Source organism: Chiloscyllium punctatum, chromosome 35, assembly GCF_047496795.1.
Source record: "Chiloscyllium punctatum isolate Juve2018m chromosome 35, sChiPun1.3, whole genome shotgun sequence".
Taxonomy (NCBI): Eukaryota; Metazoa; Chordata; class Chondrichthyes; order Orectolobiformes; family Hemiscylliidae; genus Chiloscyllium; species Chiloscyllium punctatum.
In genome coordinates, this window is record NC_092773.1 from 26,206,606 (window position 1) to 26,221,760 (window position 15,155).

The window sequence follows — 15,155 nt, forward strand, 5'->3', positions numbered from 1 at the left end:
CAGTTTTGAATGTTCTCTGCTCTGCTTTTGACTATGTTGAATGGGCCATTGCCCACAACTCTGCTGGCAAAGGTGTGCCCTAAATTACATCACTTACAGTGTGGAAACAGGCCCTTCGGCCCAACAAGTCCACACCCACTCAGATCCATTCCCCTTGACCTAACATAGCGGGTAATTTAGCATGGCCAATTCAACTAACCTGCACATTTTTGGACTGTGGCAGGAAACCGGAGCACACCGAGGAAACCAGCGCAGATGCAGGGAGAATGCGCAAACTCCCTACAGTCAATCGCCTGAGACGGGAATTGAACCCGGCTCTCTGGGACTCAGAGGCAGCAGTGCTAACTACCGTGCCACCGTGCCACCCACTTCGAGCATAGACGCATCCAAAATAGGTTGAACATGTCACCTGCGAGAGACATGAATTGTCCATTCGGTCCATCTCAGTCTCCTCTCCATAGTGTGCATAGTTTCCAGAAATTGCGTGAAACGTAGACAGCGTGTTGAAGAAGGCGTTTGGCAGACTTGCCTTCATTGGTCAGTGCACTGCGTTTCAGAGTCGGGACATCATGTTGCAGATATTGTTAAGGCTACGTTTGGAGTACTGTATACAATGCTGATCCTCCTGCTAGAGGAAGGATATAATTACATTTGGAAGTGCGCAATTATATTTCTAAGAATATTACTGATTCTGAAAGGTTTGCGTTATTGGGATAGGTGGGACTGTTATTCCCTGAAGCGCAGGAGATTTATAAACTCGTGAGTGGCACAGTGGTACAGTAGTTAGCACTGCTGCCTCGCAGCACCAGGGACCCGGGTTCAATTCCCACCTCAGGCGACACTCTGTGTGGAAGTTGCACATTCTCCCCGTATCTGCGTGGGTTTCCTCCGGGTGCTCCGGTTTCCTCCCACAGTCCAAACAAATATGTGCAGGTTAGGTGAATTGGCCATAGTAAATTGCCCGTAGTGTTCGATGAAGGGGTAAATGTAGGGGAATGGGTCTGGTTGGGTTACGCCTCAGCGGGTCGGTGTGGACTTGTTGGCCCGAAGGGCCTGTTTCCACACTGGAAGTAATCTAATCTAATGAGGTACGTAGACAGAGTAAGCAGCCGAAGGTATTTTTCCAATGATATTGGACACCATAAATAGATGGTCAGAGATTGAAGATGAGAGGGGAAAGATTTGTAAGCAACCTGAGGGGCAATGTTTTCATTCAGATGACATTGCATGTATGCAGTGAGCTGGAAGAGGAACTGGTGAAGGAGCGGACACTTGCAACATTTAAAAGGCAACTAGATGGAGACACGAAGAAAAAATGTAAAGAGGAAAATGGGTCAAATGCAAGAAAATTGGATGAGTTTAGATTAGCAAGGGTGGTCAGCATGGAACAGTTGGGCGGGAGAGTTTGTTGCCATCCCATGTGACTCTGTGTCAGAGCAGTGAGGAAAGCATACACTGCCCTGGACTTTGGTAACAGGGGCACAACCTCAATCGGTTATATTTTAACTAAGAGTGACTCAGAACCAAAACGTCGAATCTGCTCATTGTCTCCCTCTGCAAATGCTGAGTTTCTCCAGTAATTCCTGGCTTTGTTTCAGAATTCACTTGTCATCAAACTGAATTGAAATTCCTCCGCCTGTTGTGGGCATGGGGTGCAAACCCCCGTGCCCTCCAAGGCCATTACGCTTGGTTACTAAAGATGCGAACTCCCCCAACCGCTGATGCCACTTACAATCGGCTCATTGTTACCAAGGCCCCGACAGAGGTAGCAAGCTGCCCAGAGCTGACTCGCTGTGGGTGCAGTTTATATAGTGTGCTGCCCATTCCCAAAGTGACCCAGAGACATTCCAGTTTCCGCATCTCCCGGATCTTGGCCACCACAGAAAGAAAACTGCACCGCAGAGCTGGGTAGCTCGTCCGTGCACCTGCTTGACAGTGATGCTGTCATCACACGTAATCTGCAGCCTGTGTTTTTTCAGTATAGCTCAGACATGTGTCACAAAGCTGCTCCTTCATTTAAAAAAAACTGTTCCTTTTGTTATGATACATGATTAAACCCGCCCCCTGTTAAAGTAAACCAGTAACACTGATATCCCGTGCTGTAATACGCTAAAATTCAAGAGGCAAAGAACTACTTAAAGTAAAAGTTATCAACTTAATTTCTTAGTGTCCAACAGAAATCAGATAACTATCGATTATTTACAACTGTTTTCTCTGAACTATCTTTTATCTTCCAATTCTATGATTAAGATTTGCTGAAAACTTCAAGTTTCAAAATCAGCTAGCTTTCAAATATTCTCTGTGTATCCTCCTTTGCTGATGTCCTGTCCATGTCGGTGTCAATGTTTTTTTTCCCTCTGTGGCAAATCCTTCTCAAAGCAGGTACTGCTTAGAGAGTTCTGATGAGTAGCCAACGTTTGTGGCATATCTCCTCCAACTGTTGATTTTTGTTTCGGTTTTGTACCCCAAGGTATCGGATTGTTTCACTGGGTGTAATACTGTGAAAATGCTAAATTCAAACTTGATTGAAATTTGGTATTTTAGGGCATAATTTAAATTTGTTTATGTATTTTCGTCTCCAGACAACTCAGCTACTCTAGCTGTTCGAACACATGATACATTGTTACCTTGTTCAGAACATTTGGTGCTGTGTTAGGTAATGCGGCTAGCTTTTAATTCTCTTAAATGTACAGTGCAACTGAGACATTAATAACACATCTCCCGTTAAGAAAGAGTTAAGAACCATACTGAAAAGATGGCTTTATTTATTATCGATTCTTCAAACACATGACACTAACATACAGATATATTTAATCGGCTCACTGGAACAGCACAGCAGGTCAGGCAGCATCTGATAAGCAGGAAAATCGACGTTTCAGGCAGGAGCCCTTCATTAGGAATGAAGGCAGGGAGCCCCCGGGGTGGCGAGATACATAGGAGGGCCTGGGGCTGGGGAAAAGGTAGCTAAGAGTGCAATAGCCGAATGGAGTTGGGGATGAAAGGGACAGGTCAGAAAGGAGGGTGGAGCGGTTCGGTGGGAAGGAAGGTTGACAGGTAGGACAGGTCATGAGGATAGTGCTGAGTTGGCAGGTTGGAGTTGGTGTCAGGTGGGGATAGGGGAATGAGGAAACTGGTGATGTCCACATTGATGCCCTGGGATTGAAGTGTTCTGAGGGTGGAAGATGTGGCGTTCTGCTCCAGGCGTCGGGTGGTGAGGGAATGGCGGTGGAAGAGGCCCGGTATTTGCTTATCCTCGGCAGAATGGGAGGGGGAGTTGAAAACTTCGGCCATGGGGTAGTGGGGTTGATTGGTGTGGGTGCCCCGGAGATGTTCTCTAATATGCTCCCCAATATAAAGGGAGGAACGGATGCAAAAAATGACATTTGTGGAACTGCATGTGAGACTTTGATGCATGTGGAAGGCTACTTTGGGCTTTAGATGGAGGTGAGGGGGGAGGTGTGGGTACAGGTTTTGCAATTCCTGTGGTGACAGGGGAAGGTGCCAAGATGGCAGAGTGGGTTTTTGGGGGGTGTGGACCTGAGCAGGTAGTCACAGAGGGAATAGTCTTTGTGGAATTTGGATAGGGGTGGGGAGGAAAACATATCCCTGGCAGTGGGATCTTTCGCCTTCAGATATCATTAATCTAATTTCAGCTTAACGTTTACCCATATACCTATATATACATAAGATTAAATAAATGCAAATCTGATCTAAACATTATCAGTTTAATCCACAATAATGCATCTGTGATTCCATTCTTATGACTCACAACATGTATGATTTTTAAACTAAAAATCTATAACATAAGATGCCAAAGAAATAGTCTCAAATGAATGTCTTTAAAGTGTTCTAAGTGTGTAAGAGGATTGTGATCCGTGTACACAACCGTCTTTGGCACATTGTTCATGACATATACATTAAAATGTTGTAAACCCACTTAGCAAACTCAATAGTTCTTTTGAAATCGTGGAATATTTCCTCTGGTGGATGCTGAGCTTCTCCGTGCACTAACACATTTGAATTTCAGTCCCATTCTCATCTTTCTGGAGCAGTACAACTCCAACTCCTATGTCACGAGCATCGATGGCAACTTGAAACGTTATTGAAAAGGTTGGTATAGTTAAAGCTGGTTTAATGGCTAATATTGTTTTCAAGTGTTCGAATGCCTCGTGGCATTCTATTTACCGAAAATTGTGTTCTTCTTCAGCGAATCGGCTAACACTGCCACTAAATTGCTGAAGTTTGGAAAAAAAACTTCTCATACAATTCTCTGAGTCTGTAGAATCGAAGGACATCGTTCTCCGACGTTTGTCTTGGAAATTCCTCGATGGCCTTCGTCCTTGTGTTCCGTGCAGTCAGCATTCCATGAGTGATGTCGTGTCTCAAGAATATCACCTCTTTTACTACGAATTCTGATTTGTTTAAGGTTATTACCAGTTTTGCTTCACGTAGTCGTGCAAAGTGCTCCGGCAACAGGGTGATGTGATCTTTCCAGGACTTACTAAACATGACTGCAATATCAAACAAACTGCAAAGTTTGTTATCCCAGCCACAAATCTGTTCATGTGTCTTTGGAATGTGGCGGGTGTGGTCTTCTTTCCAAAGGTCATCAATTGAAACTAATTTAGTCCATTTGGGGTTGCAACCACAAACAGTCATTTTGCCGTCTCAGATAAAGTTGCCTGCCAGTGAAAACGCAGTACGTCCAACTTAGTTATGTAACTGGCTTGCCCGACTTTCCTGATACAGGGCTTCAATCTCGGAATTGGATATGAACCCGATATTGTAACGGCATTGACATTCCAATACTCCACAAAGAATCGTTGAGTTCGGTCCGGTTCGAGAACTAAGACTAAAACCATTCACTCTGGCTTGGTTCGATGACATCCTTGTTGCACATGGCCTCCATCTCCATGTGGACCTCTCTGGCATTGATAGGATTAAGCCAATATGGGTATTGTTTTATCAGAGCAGTATTCCCTATGTCAACTTCATATACAAAAGCTTTTGGCCTGTCCATCTGATTCTTACTTATGTCCATATCCTGCAGTACCTCGCTCTCCTCTCGATCTTTTTTGATCTCCCTTTCTTTATTTCTCCACTCAGCTAAGAAACATCTAGCTCTCTTTTCCTTTCTTTCTCTCTTCTGTCTCTTTCTTCTCTCTCTTTGAATTTCTCTCTCCCTGTGTTTACTTTCTAACTCCATTTTCCTTAATTGCAATTTAAGTTTTTCAACCTTTACTGCACTTGTCTGTTACTCTGATTGACCTAAGTGAATAAGTAATTTCTTTACAAGTTAAGCCTCCCTTTGCCCTTGGCAAAACCCAGATCTAACGCCTTTGCTAATACAAATTGTATGGACTTTTTATTTCATTCTAAAGTGTCTTGTCAAATTTAAGAATCACTTTTAAATCGCAGAACCCTTTTAGCAATTTTATTTTCGATCAGTTTTAATGCAATTAATCACAAGTCACCAAAATTAAACAAATTGTCTCAACTATGATTTGGAGATGCCGGTGTTGGACTGGGGTGTAAGAAGTTAAAAATCACACAACACCCGGTTATAGTCCAACAGGTTTAATTGAAAGCACACTAGCTTTCCGATCGACGCTCCACAATCACCTGATGAAGGAGCGTCGCTCCGAAAGCTAGTGCGCTTCCAATTAAATCTGTTGGAATATAACCTGGTGTTGTGTGATTTTTAACTTTATCTCAACTATGTTTTATGTTAAGATCGAGGTCACTAACCTGCAAGTGTTTAAATGTTCTGGGATTTTTCGTACTCCTAAATCTATACACATCTGTCTGAAACTGTTCAATTCCCGAACGATTCCTCAAACTCTTCCGACACGTGGTTAAACCCTACCCCCGCCACTAATTTAAACAAGTAACACAGAAAAGATTTAACCTGTACAGCCATCTATTAAGATGCGACAAAGAACGACAGAAAGTAAAAATTAACAGTCTTTTTTCTTAACGTCTATCAGTAAATAATTAACTCACAACTATTTACAACTATTTTATCTAACTTATCATGTAATTTACCCTTCTAAAATTCTGGTCCAATGAAAATCCTGATGATGGTTTACTGAAGAATTCGGATTTAAAACCAGTCAGCTGCTTTTCTTTGTACCTTCATTTGTCAATATGCTATCCAGGTCAGTGTCGATATTTTTTCCTTCATGCCAACTCCTTCAATAGACAAGTACCTTTCGGAGAGTTCTCACAAGCACTGATGTTTGTTGATCTTTTGGAAGTTCTCCTCCAACTGCACTTTTAATAGCTATTCCAGCATGTGAGGAACCTTGCAGAAGAATCTTGATTGATTGTGTAATCTGTGATCTCAAAGAAAAAAGTGGAAATGAAGCAGTGTGAACTCCTGTGAAAAAGCATCTGATTTAATAGGCAAGGTCAGCAGCTGAAGTGGCTGATGATTGTGAGCTGGTCCATAAAATATGGCCTAGCTCACTGAATCAATTTCAATCCATGCGGGATAGAAATTGGGCAAAGAGAAATCCTCATGTGAAAAGGGAAAGTTAGATCATGGTGAATATCATAAGGAAAACTCACCACAGGGAAAAAAGAAAACCTTAAAGGCGGCAAAGAAGGTTAAAAGAAACTCTGGTGCTTTCAAAGCAAAAAAATTGGGCACAAGAAATCACTGCTTTGGTGGGTTCATAGAAAGCCAGATATGGGAAAGCAGGGCAAGCCAGGAAATTTGTTCCCATGGTAACAGAAAGCACAGAGGAAACTAAAAACTGCATCAGCATGTACAAACTGATCAGAGATTGGTTAAGGAGGAATTGTCAGATCTGCTTAAAAAATATAATTGCAAGGGTAATGTTTAATGACATAGTTCAGGAGTGGCAAGCGAAGACGTTACAATATTAAGGGACATATGAACTTCTCAGTCTATGATGCTGAAGGATGAGGAGTTACATAATCCTGATGGACTATTGCCAGAAATGTACTGCTAACGTGAATTCACAGTAAGACAAAAGAAAACGCTCAGAAATGGGTAGTGAGGTGAGAGTATCCAGAAAAGAGTGTAGCATTTGTGGTGGGAACACTCGAAAAGTCTCAGGTCCAGGTCCGCAATTTGGCCTTTCAACTGATCGAGCTCATTCACCGGTAGGGGCAGGCAACTAAAGTAAGGCAGGATGTTTATCCAGGAATCTTCCCAGATTGTGTCTCAACGAGATCGCAGAGTCACAAGCTGAATCGAGAGAGAGCAGTGTGCACAGATATGGAAACTGAAATAGCATTGTCAAAGACTGATTTTGATCAGATACTTGGGACAGAATGGGAGCGAAATGTTAGAAATTCAAGTATCATTTGCTCTACTAAGCTTAATGAGTAACAGTAGAAAAACCAGAAATTAAACCAGTTTCATATCGAACGGCATTCTCATGAACGGAGAGTGAATGCATCCTTAACAAATATTACTTAACAAATGATGCTTTCAGGAGGAAATAGAGAACACCACACATGAAAGCAGATGAGAACTGCGCAGAAGTTCATATGATGGTTTTGCCAGTAGCACACAGAAAGGACTTACTGCAACGGCACATGAGCTTGCACTTGAGACTCATTTACAAGTCAGGAAAGCACAGGTTAAATGATAAAGACGTTTTACTCTCCTAGACAGCACAAGGGTGAAGATGAGTTTTGGCAGATGTGTGACACATGTCAGATAATCGGAAAGCTGTGGGCTTTATTAAAAACTGCACTTTTATTAACTATTTCAGCATTTGATGATCCTTGCAGAAGAGTCTTGATTGATTGCACGATCCACTACCTTAAACAAAAAAAGTGGAAATAAATATTATTCCCAGTAATGCATGATAGACTAGATTTCCCAAGGAAGTCCAATCCTGCAGTATCACAGTCAAATATTTTGCAGAAGAATTAATGATTTTTTTCACTAGATACAGTCTACTAATAGAGTTACACTCAGGTCAATGGTCAAAATTCACATCCAAATTATTCAACAATCGCAAGGAACGCTCAGAAAAGTGGCATTAAACATTAAAGTGCAATTTGACGGGTGATGGCAAAGGCTATCCAGACATTTGAGCTAAGAGGGTTCATTTTGTGCTTTTTGAGATCGGAGATGCACCAAATGAATTGACCAAATTCAGACCATTTTGGTCATGAAGTAAGAGGACCGTTAAAAATGATTAAGGAGAAATTAATAAGTTAGAATTTAGACACCACCCATTTGGACTATATGTCAAATTTTAAGAGAACGACGAAATAGAGCTCGGAAGTTGGCCAGACATCATTTAAAAGTATCGCGGGATTTAACAAAACAGGTGGTTAAGAATTCAAAACTTAATAACTTTGCCATTGGGAATACTGCATTGGTGCTACAGTAAAACAAGAACCTTTAAAAGCAAGATTGTGTGGACCTTAGAATGTCATGCGAATATGGTCAGAAGGTATTTTGACAGAGAAGGAAAGCAAGAACAACAAACAGGAAGAACCAAATTTAGATGATTATGAAATCGGCATTGCTCAAATCAAGTTGGTCAAAAGGAAGTTTTCAGACATAGAGATAAATTATTGAGTTACTTTCGACAAGAGAAACGAATTGTCCCTGAAGAGTTATTGCAATCACATTGGTAGATAGGCAGAAATAAACTGGGAAATAGTTAACAAATTAAGTTTCATGGAGGTAAAATAGGTGGTGTTCCAATTCAGCAATCTCGTTTTTGTTGTAACCCTCTAAAGTTGGAACATTTTCAGAAAGTGATAGAACACGACCTCCATGATACCATTATTGAAGTGATTTACAGTGACAGGAACTCACCTATAATCATGGTATCAAAGCCAAAAGGTACTAAACAGCTTTGTGTGGACTATTGCAAAGTCAGTGCTATTACTTAGACAAACGCAGATCCAATTCCGCGGTTGGAGGACTGTGTCGAAAAGAAGAGGCAAGCAACTTGCATTTATAAGTTGGACTTGCTCAGAAGCTACTGGCAGGTAGTTTTGTCGGAAAGAGCAAAGGCAGTTTTGGCTTTCGGAACGCCATATGGGCTATACCAGTTGAAAATCAGGCAATTTGGTATGAAAAACCTCTGGCCACATTTCAGACATTAAGGAATAAGGTCATTGCCGTCTACCCAATATTGAGGTGTATATTGATGATTTGATGATTTTTATTCACTGAAGAAAAGAACATTTATTTGACGTGTTCGATCGACTTCTGAAAGAAGGTTTGGTGGTAAACCTAGTTAAAAGTGAATTTGCCAAAGCCCAAGTCACCTTCCTGGCCCAAGTAATTGGACATAGATACATGGCCTTGTGGGATGTGAAATCAAAAGCAATTGCAGAATTCCTCACAACGTCGATGAAAAGAACAATACTACAGTTCCTGGGATTGAGTGGATTTTTCGAAAAGGTTGCTCCGAATTTTGGCAGTGTGGCTGCTCCAGTCACAGGGTTGGTAAAAAAAAACAGGCGAAAGGTAAAGTGTCAAGACACATTTGAGAGCCTTAAAACTGCGAGAACTACTTCTCCAGTATTACCACACCTGATTACGTGTAACATTTGAAGGTTGCTATCGACATCAGTGATGTGCGTGTTGGTGCAGTGCTCCTGCAGGTGGATTATGGTTGGATGAAAAGACCCACCGGGCTTTTATTTGCAACAAGTTGAACAATAGAAATACTCGACATTCCAGAGGAAGACTTTGAGATTGATGATGGCATTGCAACATTTCTGTTTTTATACTTGTGGAGGATAGTACAATTGCGACTGTTGAAAGGCATTTCGATGGATATATGAATAGGAAGTGTTTGGAGGGATATGGGCTGGGTGCTGGAAGGTGGGAGTTGATTGCATTGGGATATCTGCTCGGCGGAGTTGGGTGGACCGAAGGGTCTGTTTCCATGCTGTGCATCTGTATGACTTTATGACCATAACCCATTGACATTCGTGGAGAAATGTAAGGGCGAAAATGATAGACTGCATAGATGGAACTTGTTGCAGCCATTCAACTGATCAAATGTGGCAGTTCCTTTATAAATGTGATTGCTGATGCATTGTCAAGACATGAATGAGATGTGGAGGCGTTCGGTTGTGAATACGACGGCGAATTCGAATATGTTTTCACATGTTTGAATGTACATAATCACTGCAGAGTGTATGTGTGTTTTAGATTCCTGAAGAGTTTTATTTTATTTGGAAGGGATTTAAAAATTAAGTTATCTTTGGATATCGATGGTTCACATTTTTAAAGGGGTGGTGTCACAAGTCTGTTTGTTTCTTTATATAAAGCTGTTCCTTTTCTCAAGAACGCTGGGTCCTTGATTTTTTTTTAGCAGGGTCACAAAACAGCCAAAGCTCCCAATCGGTTAGGTTAGTACATAGACGAAAAAGGTATCGAGAGGCTTTTTTTTGTTGTTCATACATAAAAAAAACGAGTCTTCGGAATAAAGATTTCAAGGTTTAGAAGTAATCTTTATAATGAAAGGAGGTTGATCAGTCCTGAACGTTGAACTTTGGGTGTTAGTTCAGTTGAGCACTTACGCGTGTGAAGAAAGGCTGCTGGAGGCAATCTGAGATAAGATGGGATTTCTGTCGCTCCTTTTCCCCTCTAATTTCGACCTGTAAGTCTCTGGTTCATTTTATTCTGTGTTTCAAGGGTTTGTTTCTTCGGATTGTTGTGTATTTAACGAACAGCATAATTAAGTTTAGCTGCATTGAGTTTTGTGGGTATTCTGTTTTCTGTTCTTGGTGTTTCATTCCAAACCTGGTGAAAACCTTTTTTGTTTCTTTTAAAACTTGGAAGTCAACCTAGCTAAGTTACACTGGGTAGTTTTTACTGTACTCTTACTGAAAAAAAAGCAGGTCTGAGCTGCCTGCTTAACCATGATTTGTGTGGTCCAGCCTAGTCAATACCATTGGCAGCAGCGCCAAGCGATTGCACCAACACAGCAGAGAGGAGAATAATATAGTCAGGCAAATGACCATCAACCAAAGTTCGAATCAGTGTCAACATTCGTCAATACAACATTCAACAATACCAACATTCATCAACATCATCATTTTCCAATATCCATATTCGCCAATAATAACATTCGTCAATATCTATATTTGTCAACATCCATACTTGTGAATACGAACATTCATCAATACCTACATTCGTCAAAACCAACATTCACCAATATCAATATTCGTCAAAATCAACATGCTTCAGTACTTTTATAGATACTTTTTATTGCAGAAAAAGGAAATTTTTAAACATTTTTTACAAACTTGCAAAATAACACTAACAAATATAAACACTAATGTACAATTAAATGTTAAATAAACAATAACAAAACACGGAAAATACAAAAAAAGGAAAAAAACCACTCAAGTAAGAACTAATCTAACCTACAATTAAACAAAGCATATAATAGAATATCTTACATTGTACAAAAAAGATAACATCATAATTAAATAATGAAGCACATGCTCGGAATGAATTAACATCAACTCATAATAAAAGCCGTATTCAGAGGGATTCCTCCCCCCCACTCCCCTCGCCCCCCAACCCCCCGCCCGAAACAATGTCAACCTTCACTACCTATATTCTTTAATATCAACGTTTGTCAATATCAGCATTAATCAATATCAACATTAATCAACGTCGACATTCGTCAACATCAACATTCATCAATGTCCATATTTGTTAATTACAACATTCGTCAAAATCAGTATTCATCAACATCCACATTCATCAATGTGAACGTTCATCAATATCCATATTCGTCAAAACAAACATTCATTGATATCAACAATCATCAATACCAACATTCATCAATACCAATATTTGTGAATAGCAACTTTTGTCAATATCAACATTAATCAGGATCAACACGCGTCAGTATCGATATTCATCGGCATCAATATTCGGCAATGCTGCGTTTCACAAATACCAAAATTCATAAACTCTAAACATTTGTCAATATCCACATTCATCAATACCAACATTAATCAATACCAACATTAATCAACATCATATTCGTCAACAGCCACTTCCATCAATATCCACATGCGTCAAACTTAACATTCATTTATAAAAGTCTTTGTCAATATCCACATCCATCAGTATCAACATTCGTCAATACTAACTATTGTCAACACCAACATTCGTCAATATCTACAGTCATCAACATCTATATTTGACATTATAGCCAATCGAACATTACAGCGCAGTACAGGCCCTATGACAACTTGAAAATGTTTTGAAAACTTTGGTGTAGGTAAAACTGGTGCACCAGTTAATATTGCTTTCAAATGGTAGAATGCCTCCTGGCATTGTTCTGTCCACTGAATCGTTGTGTTCTCCTTCTGATAGAAGCAAACTACCGATTGACTATGCTTTCTCTAACGAATTGAAGAAACTTTTCAGTTGGATGTGGAAACTTTTCGGTGGCCTTCATCTTTGCATTCCGTGAGTCTAACTTCCCATGACCGATATTCTGTCACAAGCACATCGCCTTTGCTTTTACAAATTCTTTTTGTTTATGACCAATGTTGCTTCTCCATGTTGCTGCAGCTCGAAGGGCGGGAGCATGGACCAGGGGCCTTCCGGGAGTGGTGTGTCACTGATTTGAACTACTAAAAACTTACCTCGAGCGCGGGAGTACTCTATTTCTGTTTTTCAGCAGCAGAGGCAGCTCGAACGGCGGGAGTTTGGACCAGGTGGCCTTCCAGGAGCAGTGAGTCATTAATTTAAACCTTTAAAATCTTATCTCGAATGCGGGAGTCCTCCATTTATACGTCTCTTCTTTTTTTTATTTTCTGATAAGTGGTCTAGCAGGGATGGCAGTGCAGGGAGAAGACGTTTCCTCCTGCATGATGTTTGAGGTGAGAGACGCTATTAGTGTCCTTTCCAAGTACATCTACAGGAGGTGAATCCAACTCTTGCTCCACCAAGATCGGGTTAGGGAATTCGAGTGGGAGCTGGATGAACTTTGGATCATTCAGGAGGCAGAGGTTGTGATACATAAGGGTTACAGGAAAGTAGTTGCTCCTCGATGAAAGCTGGGTGACTGTTCAAAGGGGGAATAAACTATCAGTGGAGGGACTCTGTGGTCGTTCCCCTGAAAAACATGTATACTGTGACGGATACTGTTACGGTGGGGTGATTTACCAGGGGTATGCAGTGGAGCCCAGGTCTCTGGCAAAGAAGGGAAGGAGGGAAAGGAGGAGAGGGTTAGTCATTGGGGACTCATTAGTTGGAGGGTCAGATAGTATGTCTGTTGGAAACAAACGAGACCCAAGATTGGTGTGTTGCCTCCAAGGTGCCAGGGTCTGTGATGTTTCGGATCGTATCTTTGCTATCCTGAAGGGAGACGGTGGCCATCCCCAAGTCGTGGTCCACCTAGGTACCAACGACATAGATAGAAAGAGGAATAGGGATGTAAGGCAGGATTTCAGGGAGCTAGGGTGGAAGTTGGGATTTAGAACAGGCAGAGTTGTTGTATCCGGTTTGTTACTTGTGCCACGTGATAGCGAAGCAAGGAATAGGAAGAGATATCAGCCTAACACGTGGCTGCAAGTATGGTGCAGGGGGGAGAGTTTCAGGCACTTGGATAATTAGGTCTCATTCTGGGGATGGTGGGACCTATACAAATAGGAGGATCTTCACTTGAGCCAGAGGGGTAATAATATCGTTGGTGGGAAATTAGCTGGTGCTGTTCAGGTGGGGTTAAACTAACTCAGTAAGGGAATGGGAACCTGAGGTTTCGTTGCAGTGCACAGGAGGATGAGAGTAGGGAGGACAGGAACAGGATCTCATGGTCACAGGAATGGGCTGGCAGACAGCAACCTGGTTTGAAGTGTGTCTACTTCAACGCCAGAAGTATCTGAAATAAGGTAGATGAGATTGCAGCATGGATAGGTGCCTGGAGCTTTGATGTTGGAACCATTTTGGAGACATTTCTAGAGAAGGATGAGGATTGGATGTTGCAGCTTCCAGAATTTAGACGTTTCATTAAGAAGAGCAAGGCGGTAAAAGAGGGAGAGGTGTGTCCTTGTTAGCCAAGGATAGCATAACGGAGGCTGAAAGAACTTTTGACGAGGACTCGTCTACTGATGTAGTTTGGGATAAGTGTTGAAGAAAATTCGAGACTCAGACCTTGAGAACTGATTAGTTTATGACACAATATATCATGAGGAATTCACCGTTCTAACTGTGGCTTGGCGCTATTTTGAAGTACATCAGGATGCGACAGGATTACAATAGAGAAAGCAGGATCTGCTCCTTAATTACACAGTTTGGGATACTTACAAGTTGGTACTAAATTGCAGGTTAGTCATTATGGTCAAAACAAAAGCACTATCATGCATTCCACAAGTGGACAGAACAAATGGTATTCTATTTGTTCTATTTACTCAGATTGCTAACACTAAGCAGAGATTTCCCCAATTAGCTGAATGGCCGTGAAGTGGCAATAAATCATGAAGGAATATTCCCCCCCCCCCCCCCCCCCCGTGTAGAACGGATGCATGGGGCTATCACCCGGCGAGGGAAATGCCTCCTTGACTAAATCGTGGTTGTAAGTGATGACCTGACACGATGATTTAACATAGTCCAAAAGGGACTCATGAGTGAGAAGAAGTAACACATTCGCCGGACGTTTGGGGGTTCGTTGCCCCGTGGGCCTCGGGCGGCCCATGAGTATCGCAAAGGGAGTTAGACCTGTAGATCGATTCACTTGGCTCCAGAGTGTAAAGGGCTAGTGGCAATGCTTCTGGCCACGGCAAGATCATTTCCTTGGTGACCTTGGTGAAAGTAATTTTAAGGGTGCCATTCATCCATTCCACCATCCCCGAGGACTGGGGCTGACATGGAATGTGGTGTTTCCTTGTAATACCCAAAATTTTACTAACCCCTTTTGTAAGATCAGCAGTAAAATGCGTCCCTCTTTTACTGTTAACACTATTTTGGACCCCAAACCGAGGAATCGCATCCTTCATGAGACACTCAAGCATTATCCTTGCATGTTGGGAAAACTTACACCCGTTTGGAAAACATATCCACTATGACAAGGACGTATTTAAAACCCAGTTTGGGTGGTATATAGGCAAAATCAATCTGCAAATGATGAAAGGGTCCATCTGGGGCAGGCAAGTAATCATACTTGGCCAGTGGT